This window comes from Schistocerca americana, chromosome 5 (assembly GCF_021461395.2).
Source record: "Schistocerca americana isolate TAMUIC-IGC-003095 chromosome 5, iqSchAmer2.1, whole genome shotgun sequence".
NCBI classification, from domain to species: Eukaryota; Metazoa; Arthropoda; class Insecta; order Orthoptera; family Acrididae; genus Schistocerca; species Schistocerca americana.
Window position 1 is genome coordinate 516,361,199 of NC_060123.1, and position 13,283 is coordinate 516,374,481.

At 42.9% G+C, this 13,283-nt stretch overlaps 1 protein-coding gene across 1 annotated transcript in view; it reads left to right on the forward strand.

Annotated features, from left to right (window-relative positions):
- Nucleotides 1–13,283, forward strand: part of LOC124616479 (retinal homeobox protein Rx-like) — a 382,811-nt gene that overhangs the window by 237,451 nt on the left and 132,077 nt on the right. The gene's annotated exons all lie outside the window — the stretch shown is intronic.

Here is a 13,283-nt window from a genome sequence, read left to right on the forward strand (position 1 = left end):
AGAGGGACAACAGTTTGAACTTAAACACCAAGGGTCTTGTTAAACCACTTGAAACGAGTACTGAATAAAAATTATGCACAATGTTACGAAAATTTTCCTTACTTACCCTTAAGCTTCTCTAAAAAGAATTAAAAAGGAAATAAACTGAATTACCAGCGGCTTATTATACTAGGAGAGATTGTTGGAAGACAAACAAAACTTAGTTTCCGAGTTTCCTCCATAATTATGACAAATCATTTTAATGGTCTATAATTTCCCAGTTATTCTTCCTACGGCGCATACTGCCTTTACATTCATGCACCTCACACCTAAAGCTTGTACTTAAAGACATGTGTGGCAGTACAGTAACCTCACTACAGCCTCTCGGCGTTGCAGCTTGTCTATATCCTTACGGCCCGCATCTCGTGGTCGTGCGGTAGCGTTCTCGCTTCCCACGCCCGGGTTCCCGGGTTCGATTCCCGGCGGGGTCAGGGATTTTCTCTGCCTCGTGATGGCTGGGTGTTGTGTGCTGTCCTTAGGTTAGTTAGGTTTAAGTAGTTCTAAGTTCTAAGGGACTGATGACCATAGTGCTCAGAGCCCTCTTTTATGTCCTTATGAAGAATTATTACAGACACAAATTTGATTCACACTACGTGTATATATTTTCGCTACATATCTGGTATATTTGTAGGCATCACAACTGAACCATCTCTATAATCATACAGGAAATCAGTTTCTAAAATGTACCGTCCGCTAAGAACGCTATATATTTAAAGAGCCTCGAAGGTTAAGATTATGGAGTCCTTACTTCTAAACAAAAGTAGGATGTTGTGGCACTATATTTGTTAAGCTCCGTCTTGGTCACAAAAGATGTACAATTCATAATTACCAGTTTAAGTCCTAGCCATCTTCAGATCATAAAAGTATTCTGATATAAGTTTCAGTGTCAATATGTACATAGCACCGTTCACTTACTATGTATCTAGGTATGTAGATATAGACGTTGATACTTATTTTGCTGTAAACTCCGAGATTTCTGTAACTCGTGTCATGGTAAAAGACCTCCACCCACAAGCAGTTTTAGTGCACAGAGGCGATTAGTATGACATATGACTTGGCCGTTAAGTCTGACAAATCTAGTGACGTAGCTGGAGCCAAATGTGGCCATCAGCCACCAGCAGTCGACATGCAAGTGGGGCGGTTGTTTGCTGCCAGCAAGTAGCTCTCGCGGGGCGAGTTAAGAGGTGAACAGCGCGTTATCGCAGTCCAGCATCTCCGTGCAGATAATTAAATTAATTGTGTTTGTGCCGAGCGCGCACGCACCGGCAATAAACATCGTCGGTGGTTGGCGTGGCGCGAGCGCTGCGGAACCTTTCCTTTCCGGAGACAGCCGGAAGCACCCGAAACTCACCGAGCTCTTCCGACTGAAGTCGACAAAAGCCGAAGCTAGAAGTCATACAACGTAGCTAAGGCTTTTAATGTCGGCTGCTGCTATTCAGATTTTCCGTAAAAAAATTTGCTTCAATTCATATCTGTACTCTCTTTTCCCTGCTGTTAATGATTTCTGGTTATCACAATGCAAAAAAAAAAAAAAAAAAAAAGCTGTGGTAGTCAACAAATCTGAAAGATTTGCATTTTTCTCTTTAGTTTTTCTGTTTTCTTTCATGTCACGCTTCCTTTCTCCATAGTTGAACTCCCTCTTTATCGTCTAGTATAGCTACAAAGTAATTCCATGGATGAGAGAGAATGTTATGATTATTTGTTATTGTTTATATACCCTAAGCGAAACTGGTTGATATTCAGAGCTATAGAAACTGATGGAAATACTCAAGTTTTTTTGTGTCTGTTCAGTTTGTTAGTCTTCTCTTAATTCGTTAGCTACCTCGGTAAGAATAATCCATGTATGGCACTTTTTCAAGCTCTTCATTTTGACCAAACGAAATAGAGTAAAAACTGAGGCAGACAGTTCGCATCGGGGAGGTAGGCTGCTCAAGAACTCGTCTGGTTATTGTTTTCGATTGTTTCCCTAAATCGATTCAAGTGAATCTCAGGGTAAAATATGGGGATGACTTCCTTCCTTTTCTTTGTCTCGTTAGAGTTCCTGTTCCCTCTGTAATGACCATCATCGACGGTACATTGAAGCCTAATCTTGTGTCTTTTCTTTCCTGGGGTTGTCCAAGTCTTTTTCTGATTCTGTGTTGCTGACCAGACGAACAGTGGATTACTTTACTACCTAATTTCGTTCCGCGTATGATGTTGCTGTCAATATGACGTTGAATATCTTCCTAACATATAGGACTCTGAGCAAAGCTATGGTGTCATACTACCAAGTATTGTGACAAAAATTCTTTGGATTTTCGCTAATGTTTTCTTGGTTAACTTGAAAATCTCTGTTCTAAGCTACCTTGAACGAACAGTTTTACATCCGAATAATGAAAGTACATAATGAGCTTTTTGTATGAGTGCAAATTTAACAGATGGTTCTGACTAAATAGTGGACAAGTTGTAATATTTTATCTGTGAAAGTCTGTCTTAATTACATAAGTTGTACAATTCATAATTACCAGTTTCGGCCATAGCCATCTTCAGATCATAAAAATATTCTGATATAAGTATAAAAATCAGTATCTATATACCTAGGTGCATAGTAAGTGTACCTATATGTATAAACTGACACTGATAATTATATCAGAACATTTTTATGATCTGGAGTTGGTAATGGCCAGAACCGGTGATTATGAATTGTATAAATAAAGTCCCATAACATGATCGCGAACTCATTCACAGACTTTGAAAGGGTCCTGTAGCCACCTTTCATTAGTCCGGTAGCCCATTTTCATTACCATTTCTCTTTCTTTTCCACGTTTCTCTACTCTCTTTACTCTCATAGTAGTGTGATTGAATGAATGTGGTTGTGTGTCACGTTGCTAGACGGTGGCGTAGTCTGCTGCAGAAAGTCTGCGATAGTCGTACAGATTCAGCAGCTGTTGCACAGAATAGCCAACTCTCGTAGTGGTCAAGTTGGCAAAGAGGTTTCCGCTACTTGTGAGAAATCCACCTGCGTTAGGTTGGTGGCGGAAATGGCATCTTGGGGTTTTCCGGTCCAGGCGGAGCGTGGAAGAGGCTGGAGAAGCGGGAGGCAGTCTGCCGCCGGTACGGGAAGCGTCCACAGCTGTGCTCCAGTCGAAGAAGCGTGAGTTAGACTGACCGCGTGGCGCGTTGTTACTTGGCGAGGGGAGAGCTGTTAGCCTTTGGTCTCGCTTTTCAAATCTGGAAGATTGCTTTGCCTTGTCGCAGCAAGGAATGCAAAACTTTGGCAGATTTTTCTTTTAGCAAATTTCTGTAGCAGACTTGGATCCGCCGGAAGAGCGCCACACAAAGGTGTCGATAAGAAGTGAGCACTCGCTTCTGTATGAATGTCTGTTTGCCTTCAGCTGTGCCTGTATAAGCTTTCACCTTTCTAAATATTTAGAGCCTTGCCTTCTCGTAAATTTTCCTTACTTTCCGTGTCTTTCGTCCGTGGGGAGCCAACCACGTGGTAGAACATTATAGTTGTTGGGCTACCGGCATCACTAACTGTCCGATCGCATGTTTGTTTTAGAAAATGTTAACATGATTGTATGATGTGATATTGTTGGAATTTGGCACTATACCTATAAATTGTGCCTCCACAAACCACGTGTTATCAGGAATCGTGTACATGCCTCACATCCTTAGTTTAGGAATAAATGATTTTATCTACAATTTTCTCTTGTGTTCCGAGATTACGTTTTTACGCCTAAGCCACTCACCTCGTAGCTTTCCCATTAGCACATCCAATGCGTTTCCTTATGCACAGGTCCAGTGATTAGTCTCCTCTCGTATTTTATAACAAATGCTTTAGATTAAGTCATATTTTCAGGTGTGTTGCTGGGAGCTCATCTTATGCAGTGTTCATGCATTTTCTATTTTATTTTAAATGTTTGATTGTCGTGAACAGCGCACGGGCAATACTATTAATTACATCGCATCCGCTGTGAGCGACCTCACAACGTATGCATTTTTTATGAGTTTTTGGTCTGTGATCAAATTAATTTATTTTCCGACTCGACCAAATCTTTGATTAGTTGTATGGTTTGAGTCGGTGGCGACCCTATTCTTCTCACGTTGATTTCATAAGCAATAAGTATTTCCATTCCCAATAATAAGGAATAACCCGTAGTAACGTGGTTAGTTACAACTTCATGTGCTCAATCGGTAAGTAACAGCATATTGTCAATAAGAGTGAAGTTAACTATGTAAGCCGGCCGAAGTGGCCGTGCGGTTAAAGGCGCTGCAGTCTGGAACCGCAAGACCGCTACGGTCGCAGGTTCGAATCCTGCCTCGGGCATGGATGTTTGTGATGTCCTTAGGTTAGTTAGGTTTAACTAGTTCTAAGTTCTAGGGGACTAATGACCTCAGCAGTTGAGTCCCATAGTGCTCAGAGCCATTTGAACCATTTTTTTAACTATGTAAGTAAGGCATTCTAGAAAATTGGTTCAGTGAATTGAAGACTCCTCATGCTACCTTTGAAAGGATCCACAAAATGAAAACTGGAGCATAGTACAATGGCTGCATTAGTCCAGTCGGTGACTTATAAACCATCATGTAAAGTTCTACTTAATCTTCAGATTTTCATCATAAACTCTATAACCAATAAGAAATGCGAAACATAACGTGAGTCTCAGAAAGTCTTGTAAAATAGCACGCGAATGCGGAAATTTTTGCCCCGGGCACAATGTGTCAAGTGTGATGTCTCATTGGAAGGAATACGAGGCGTGTTAACGATTGCACCAGTCTGAAAAGTTGGCCGTAGCAGAGCACTCTCTACACAGTAGAAAATGAAATATTTTAGGCAATACCGCTGTTGTGATATATAAGCGTCTCATGGGATACAAAGTTATCTAACAACACACAAGACACCAGTGACATCACGACAAGTGGCGCAGTTATATTAGGACCCTGCCGACAGATACCACATGACAGTTGATGGAGAACATTGTGCCGAGAGATCGTGGAGCCCGAGAACATATCGACGCTGGACTTGCATTCTCCCTGTAGTGATGAAAACCGTCAGCTGTTAGCACCGTACCTACACCTTCGACCTGTCGCGCTTATGCTTAATCGTAGAATGCGGGTCTTCATGCCCACAAACTCTTTAACTGTGTCCTCTCTACTCACTACAGGCACTGATCTTTGATGTGATGAATGACAGCTTCCTCTTAAGTTGGAAAAATGAAAATTAATAAAAATGAGTAAGAAAATCAATCCTATAATCTACAAACACAGTATTGGTGGGGTGCTGATTGACGCAGTCAAATCGATGTAATATCTAGATGTAACGTTGCAAACCGACATGAAATGAAACGACCACATACGGTCGGCGAATGACTAGCAACAGTACAAGGTACCCTCCACAATGCACTCTATGGTGGTTTTCGGAGCTTATATGAGGATTTACACTGCATGTAGCCTCATCTTAAATGGTTATCCTATCGCGGGTAAGCCATACCTAGAATTTTGTAGAATACGTTAGCTAATTATATCTGACAGAGGAGCATATGAAGGTAAACAGAATGGAACTGTTGCAGTATATAACTTTTACGTGAAAGTTTTTCTGTGGCTTGGATTTTGATATTTTCAGCCGTCAAGTTATCACACAGGAAATCTTGGAGGAAAAAAAACGTACAGAAGGTCTATGTCATTCTGAATGATATGCAATTTCGTATTACTCAATACAGCATTTCAACCAATTCTCTGATGTAACACCATGGTCGACCCTTAAAATGTTTATGCACTGATTGAGTAACAAGATATTTCAAATAAGAAATCGGTTTCAGCCGACATGAGCCATCAATAGGCCTATGACAAATACAATCGATATCATCCCAGTTTTTACAAGCTTTTGAAGACGAAAAATTGTTAATGTATTACACATAAATTAAATATGCTAAGATTTCATACCGTTATAGAAAGCAAAATTACACTTCACTGTTACACACACACAATCACTTTATCAACCAGCATAAACATAATAACTTCTTTCATTTATGTAGCCAAATGAAGTGTTGATGTGTTCTAGCGGCCACAACTCCAAACACTCTTAGGAATACGTTGTTCACATACTAATGGATCACGTTGTGGCCAACAGTATGCATCATCTTACTATTCGGTTGTTTACATAAGTAAAATATAAAGGAAATATGAGAAATCCATTGAATTATAGACCCATATTGCTAACGTCGGTTTGGAGGAGAATTTCGTAACGTATACTACTTTTCGAAAGAAACGATTTATTGACAAACATCCAACACGGATTCAGAAAATTTTGTTCTTCTGAAACACCACTAGCTCTTTGTTCTCACGAAGTAATGAGTGCTATTGAAATGATATTTCAAACTTATTCTATATTTTTACATTTCCAGAAGTCTTTCGACACCGTACCTCACAAGTTCGTCTTCTTACGTGACAATGGGCTCTCGTCTCAGTTGTGCGAATGGAACCGTGATCTCTTGTCAGAAAGGTCACAGTTCGTAGTAATTGACGGAAAGTCATCGAGCAAGACAGAAATGATATCTCGTGTTCCCCAAGGAAGCGTTAAAGGCCTTCTGCTGTTCCTGATCTACATAAATGTTTTAAGAGACAATCTGAGTAGCATTCCTAGATTGTTTGCAAATGATGCTGTCAGTTATCGCCTGATAAAGTCATCAGCTGATCAAAAAAAATTGCAAAACGATTTAGACAAGACATCTGTATGGTGCGAAAAATGGTAATAGACTTTAAACGATTAATAGTGTTAAGTCATCCACATGAGTACCAAAAGGAATCCGCTAAATTTCGGTTACACAATAAATCACACAAATCTAAAGGCTGTAAATTCAACAACTTAGGGACTACAATTACGAATAATTTAGTTTGGAGTTGTCGCATAGCTAATGATGTGGTAAAGCAAACCGAAGACTACGATTTATTGGCAGAACACTGAGAAGATGCAACACGTCTACTAAAGCGACTGCCTACACTACACATGTACGTCCTCTTGTGCTATGCTGTGTGAGATAAGCATGAGACAAGATCGATGGAGGACATCGAAAATGTTCAGAGAAGGGCAGCTCGTTTTGTACCATCGCGAAACAGAGCAGAGAGTGGCACGGATATGATGCGTGAATTGGGGTGGTAAGCATTCAAACAAAGGCGGAAAGGTGTTTTTCGTTACGGCAGGATCTTCTCATGAAACTTCAGTTACCAACTTTCTTCTCTGAGTGTGAAAATGGTTTTTTTCTTTTTTTCTTTTTTCGTCCACCTTCGTAGGGAGCGATGACCATCATAATAAAATGAGAGAAATCAGAGCTCCCACAGAAAGATTTAAGTGTTCGTTTATCCTTCGCGCTATTCAAGAGTGGAACGGTAGACAAACAGCTTGAAGGTGATTCGATGAACACTCTGCCGGCACTTAATTGTGAATTGTAGAGTAGTCTGCAGATGTACGTGTAGATGTAGATGAAAATGTTCTTACGTTTATGCTAGATGACAAAATAGCATTGCCGACCGGAGTGGCCGAATGCTTCTAGGCGCTACAATCTGGAACCGCGCGACCGCTACGGTCACAGGTTCGAATCCTGCCTCGGGCATGGATGTGTGTGATGTCCTTAGGTTAGTTAAGTTTAAGTAGTTCTAAGTTCTAGGGGACTGATGACCTCAGCAGTTAAGTTCCATAGTGCTCAGACCCATTTGAACAATTTAAATAGAATTGAAGTACATTACTATTTATTATCATTTATGGTGTATTAAAAATCTTATTATTTACAATATATCAAAAATATACCGTGTTTACACATTTGTTCTTGGCTGAAAGCGGTTGTTTCCGTGAAATATCAAGTGGCTGTACCATGAAGTAAACAAATTCAAAAAATTTCTGTTGATTACGGGTTTTGTCTCCACTCTGGCGAAACTGTGATATTTTCTATAACCTTCCAGTTTTTTTTTAATTATGTCAACCTCAGTGTAGCACTGGATTCAAAGATATATTCCACCAGGCGAAGTTTGTGCCCTGTATTCTTGTGCTTCGGAAGGAAACAGGCGGGATAATTGTACCCGTGACAACTGAATGCTTCACATTCCGTGTCATTCTCCTCTACAGAGCGAGAATAAAAACAGTACAGTGCAAAGGTGGTGTGGGAATACTAGAGGTAGACCCAGTTCCAAAATGCACCGTTATTCTTGCATTCACACACTTCACTTCGTCGCGGTTGTTGCGTCTGTTGTGAGGAAGTTGGGTAAGGCTGGAGGAAGATGGCGGCACTCGGCGCATACTGTTTCCCGGGCTGCCACCAGCGCGTGGTCTGGTGCGAGAGAGGGGAACGGATGACGAATTAATTGCGTGCGGCGCGGCGCCGCGATATGGCGGCCTGCGATACGCATCGCCCCGTGTGCTAATGTCGACCTAAAATGTAACCACTTAATCGAGCCTGCACCCGATCTGCCCCTCCGGGGGGCGGCTAATGAAGATGGATGGCGCTCCGGTAAACAAATAGAAGCGGCCTGCAACGCTGTGATTATTCTAGTCGCTGTCTCTCCTTCCTTCCCCAGGTTCTTTTTCTACTGTGTCATTAAGATAATATTGGCCGCGGTGTGTTATTTTTCATGTAATGAATTATGCCGCAACAGACAGAAAAAGCTGACACGTTTCTCTGGAATGGGGATTATCGAGAGGCAGAGGTAATCAGTCACTCCTTACATCTGCATTGAATGCGGCCTGCAGTGCTTAGGACTAGGGCGAATATCATACAGACAAATGTTGTCTAGAGTTACTTCACTCAGAGGAGCAGGTGCCGTACTGGACGGCAGCTCATACGGCAGGGTATAGCTAGTAGCGGGACGTTGTCTAATCGGCCACTGTTCTGCTGGAATGCTACAGCACTGTGCTATGTCTCTACTAGCAATCACATCCGGCGCTTGACTTTTCTTATTAACTTATCGTATTAGAGCCTTCAGGCCATCACTTACATCGGACCAGGGTTTTACAAAAAAAGAAAAAAAAATAATGGCTCTGAGCACTATGGGACTTAACTTCTGAGGTCATCAGTCCCCTAGAACTTAGAACTACTTAAACCTAACTAACCTAAGGACATCACACACATCCATGCCCGAGGGAGGATTCGAACCTGCGACCGTAGCGGTCGCGCGGTTCAAGACTGTAGGGCCTAGAACTGCTTGACCACCCCGGCCGGCAGGATTTTGCACATATAGTGATTAATTTCTTAAGAAATGATAATATTTTTGATATGAGAAATAGTAAAAAACAGAATTACTTAAAAATGATTTGAACCGAAAATTGAAGATAGCCAGTGACAATGCGAGTAACAGTACTGACTAAGAAATAACAGTGGTAGTATTGCTGTTGCTGCTGCCGAACATAGTAATAGCAGGTTGCCAACGAAATGACGACACGAGGTGCAAGAGCAGGACTCGGGGTCTCCTTCGAGGAAGGGGGAAGTCGCCACACAGAGTACTACAGGTAGAAGAAGCATAAATCAAACGGACGGAGAAGCTTAATTGTTTAGGAGAGTGGATAAAGCGAAATATCTATGAGAAAGAAGTCTTCGCAGCAGGGATGAGAAAAATTGAAACGGCGTATCAACTAACCAAAAGTGTCTGCAAGAAGAAACCAACATCAGTTAATGCCAAGACAGGACATCAGCGCACAATAATACGACGAGATACCCAATCCCAATACTCCACAAAATGCCTTACTATGAAGAGAAATGGTCTGATGGAGAAACGAGAAGAGAGAGACAGATATTGACGAATATCCCAGATCTGATCAGATAAATTCAGTAGAAAACACAACCATGAACTCTCTACACATACAGAAAAAGATCACAGACGCCATTCGAAGGAGATGGATTCTTTCCTATGGTCAGAGTACCCATATAAGCTATGGGAGCTTCCGTTGCTTTCTCAACAAGAAAAACAATGAGGTGTGGCTTAGCAAGGTAGAAAGAGACGTGAAAGATGTGGAGATGACACTGGAAGGTATCCATAAGTACATACCGCTCAAGACTAAACACTATGAGCACATTGATTTCCAAGAATAGCCAAAACTAAAAACCGGCAAGACATTGACTGAAGCAAAGAAGGAACAGCACTAAAAATGAACGCGTAACATTGGCTGAAGTTGCACAACTGCAAACCGAGCTAGGTGGCGCAGTGGTTAGCACACTGGACTCGCATTCGGGAGGACGACGGTTCAAGCACGCGTCCGGCCATTCTGATTTAGGTATTCTGTAATTTCCCTAAATCTTTTCAGGCAAATGCCGTGATGGTTCCTTTGAAAGGGTATGTCACATTTCCTTCCTCGTCCTTCCCTTATTCGATGGGACCGATGACCTCGGGGTTTGGTCCCCTCCCCTAAACCTACTAACCAAGCCAGCTGCAACGAAAAGTGCGGTTGAAATAGCGTGGTTCGGAGGTGGCCATTAGGAAAAGAAAAGGAATAGTAGGAGGTACAAAATGTATTTGTAGGTGTACAAATGGTTCAAATGGCTCTAAGCACTACGGGACTTAACATCTGAGGTTATCAGTCCCCTAGACTTAGAACTACGTAAACCCAACTAACCTAAGGACATCACACACATCCATGCCCGAGGCAGGATTCGAACTTGCGACAGCGTGTAGGTGTTCAAATATGATATTTTCTAACGAACTCTGAGAGAGAGTAATTTAGGTAGAATGTTCCAGCTAAGGGCTTTGGGAAATGACAGAGGTCTGATAGGAAAGAAGGGCATTTAGTTGGAACGCGGTAAAAGCTACGTATAGGAACAAAGACAGACGCTACTGTTGTTTTAGTTGCTATGTCACCGGCTACCTTTTAAAGCTGGAGATGTTATTCAGTCTTTTGATATAGTGAGGTAGATCATTCTAGAGTCATGATCCTTCTAGAGAAAGCGGCTGAGTAATGGAGTGGGACATACAGGACTTCTCTCATAGGATCGAGTGTTTCTGATGAGTGTACTGTCAGTCTTCCGCTGCCTTTCCTAACAATGCTTATGCTAACTCTAAGACCAACATAAACTGCTTCGTCTAAGAATTACGTATTAAAACATCATGATAATGCAGGCCCTCCAAAAATTATTCACCACATTACTGTAATAAAAGGTGGTGAGAACCAGACTGGAAAGCTGTGCGTGTTGAAGCGCCGTTTCTGGGACTCGGAGGTGCGTCGGCCCCACTTCGGATCCGTCCGGCGGATAACGACAAGGGTCAGTGTGCCGGCCGGCCAGCCAGCCTGGATTTGGCTTTTAGGTAGTTTTCCACATCCCAGTATGTGAATACCGTGCTGGTGCCCAAGTCCCATCTCAGTCACACGATTGGAGCACATTTAGAAAACTTTCGCTCACTTTCACATGAATAACACTACACACAGACAGTTGGGGGTACATATACTCCATCGTGTGGGGAGGGGGAGGGGGGGGGCGGTAACGGACTGGCGACAAAATCAAATGGCTCCAAGCACTATGGGACTTAACATATGAGGTCATCAGTCCCCTAGAACTTATAACTACTTAAACCTAACTAACCTAAGGACATCACACACATCCATGCCCGAGGCAGGATTCGAGCCTGCGACCATAGCAGCAGCGCGGTTCGGGGGTGAAGCGCCTAGAACCGCTCGGTCACAGTGGCCGGTGGACTGGCGAGTTGATGGGTGTCACGCCACCTTTTAAAACAAACCATGCGAAACCCGTTAATAACCACGCCGACGCTGCGCCTATGCGGGACAGAGGCACAAGAAAAAGAGGTACAGAGGCTTTTTTACGTTATAAACTGACAAAAGATTTCATGCGTGACGGATGGCCGAATTTACGAACGTTTTGATTTTTAGGTATATCCCGGCCTGAGTTTCAGGCAGTCTCCAACGTAGGAGGACGCGGGAATGCAGTAAATATTGTTCTACACGTTCGGTCGCGTCTTCCCCGCAATACCTGTGCGCCGTCAGAAGAGGAAACGCTCGGTTGGAGAAGGCCGTAATATCCAGCCCAGCTCTTACGACTGCGCAGCTCACGATACACCCCTCATTTAACAATTACGTCGTTTTCCGGCGCGCGCCCACACGCACCAAGTGCGAATAAAGTTTATCGTCGGGCGTTAGGCTCGCATTAGCGGTGCAGACCGCTGCGCTGTAGCAGCTGGGGACTTCCCACGCGCCTCCGCAGGCAGATACGCCAACTGCGGCTGCCCTCGTCCTGCGCTGACGACACGCATCTGCCTAACGTTCACTGTAGATGTTTTCCTGATACCCAGCGTACGAAAATTCCTCACTCTGCCGGCCACAGAGCAGCAACGAATCAGATGAGCCTGCGACTAGTTGCGGAGAGTGAAATTCCAGTAGACGGAAATTTTAGTTTTTCACTCGTGTCATGCAAAACATATTTTGGTTGGAATGAAGGAAGATTGGGGTTTAACGTCTCCTCGACACTTTGCCCACCGGAGGAATAAAGAGTGGTACTGGCATGTTTAATGCACGTATCTGATGAGCACTGAGGTAACTTCTCAAGTCAAAAGGAGAGAGATGTCTTTTAGTTAAATTTTGACTTTTTTGATAGAGATAAAAATTCTATGTACTGCCTTGGCAGAAAATCCTAAGAAATTTTGGTCTTATGTCAAAGCGGTAGGTGGATCAAAACAAAATGTCCAGACACTCTCTGACCAAAATGGTACTGAAACAGAGGATGACAGACTAAAGGCCGACATACTAAATGTCTTTTTCCAAAGCTGTTTCACAGAGGAAGACTGCACTGTAGTTCCTTCTCTAGATTGTCACACAGATGACAAAAAGGTAGATATCGAAATAGACGACAGAGGGATAGAGAAACAATTAAAATCGCTCAAAAGTGGAAAGGCCGCTGGACCTGATGGGATACCAGTTCGATTTTACACAGAGTACGCGAAGGAACTTGCCCCCCTTCTTGCAGCGGTGTACCGTAGCTCTCTAGTAGAGCGTAGCGTTCCAAAGGATTGGAAGAGGGCACAGGTCATCCCCGTTTTCAAGAAGGGACGTCAAACAGATGTGAAGAACTATAGACCTATATCTCTAACGTCTATCAGTTGTAGAGTTTTGGAACGCGTATCATGTTCGAGTATAATGACTTTTCTCGAGACTAGAAATCTACTCTGTAAAAATCAGCATGGGTTTCGAAAAAGCGGTCGTGTGAAACCCAGCTCGCGCTATTCGTCCACGAGACTCAGAGGGCCATAGACACGGGTTCACAGGTAGATGCCGTGTT